Source organism: Octopus bimaculoides, chromosome Z, assembly GCF_046866305.1.
Source record: "Octopus bimaculoides isolate indiv1 chromosome Z, ASM4686630v1, whole genome shotgun sequence".
NCBI classification, from domain to species: domain Eukaryota; kingdom Metazoa; phylum Mollusca; class Cephalopoda; order Octopoda; family Octopodidae; genus Octopus; species Octopus bimaculoides.
The window spans coordinates 50,677,561-50,678,758 of record NC_142944.1 but is presented as its reverse complement, the minus strand read 5'-3'; positions in this window follow the sequence as shown (position 1 = coordinate 50,678,758).

The window sequence follows — 1,198 nt, the reverse complement described above, 5'->3', positions numbered from 1 at the left end:
GACAAAAAACACACAGACATAAACACACATAAATAAATAAATAAATAAATATATATGTATGTATATATAGTAATTTTCTATTTTATGTGTGTATTACACATACACACACATATATGCATATATACATATACACTTATATACAAATACTTACAGACAAAAAACATACAGACGTAAACACACACAAATAAATAAATAAATATATATGTATATATAGTAAATTTCTACTTTATGTGTGTGTGTATAATACACACAGAGACGCACCAAGAGACACATATACACACAAACACACTTCTATGTATATGTTGAACGTATGGTAAACCTTGCAAGCAAGGATGTGTTGTTTGTAAACATACAATTTCAGCCTTGCTGTGTTAAATAAACAAAGTGGCTACACCACAGGTTTTGCCAGAACAAAAAAAAAAGAGAGATTGATATAACTAGTTTTAACATTTATTAGCATTTCATCAGAGACAGGCTTACTCACTTCCTGTCCACATAAAGAATATATAAGCATATGGCTATTTATAATACACACAAATTGGCAGAATGCTATACAGTATTTCTTCTAACTGTAGATGTTTCTTGAGTTCAAGTCTTACCAAGATAAAATTTACCTTTCATCCTTCTGGACTTGATTAAAGAAAAAACAAAACAATATCAATTTAAGGCAATGGATTGGTTGAACTGTAAAGATGTAGGTACCTGTAATATCTAGTGGGTTGGATGTCTTGCACTGTATTTGTTCTGTCTCTTTGTGTTCTGAGTCCAATCCCAGCTATAACCTGCATGCATGGTAGATTTAACCTTGTTACCTGGTTTAACATTATCTGGCTTCTTGGCTTCTTGTGTGTGTGTGTGTGTGTGTGTGTGTTTAGTGGAATCCACTCTACTGCAAGTGTTTGTGCCAGGATTCTGGGTTGAGGATACCTTCTCCACTCCTCCCCACCACTTCTGAAGGATTTGCAAAAGTGTATGAGCACAACCTGCCATCCTGACAAAAAGATGAAAATATATCATCATCATCATCGTCGTCGTTGTCGTCATCATCATCGTCGTCGTTGTCGTCATCATCATCATCATCATCACCATTTAGTATCCATTGACCATGCTGGCATGGGTTGGATGGTTTGACCAGAGCTGGCTAGCTGGAAGGCTGCACCAGAACTCCAGTCTGATTTGGCATGGCTTCCGCAGCTGG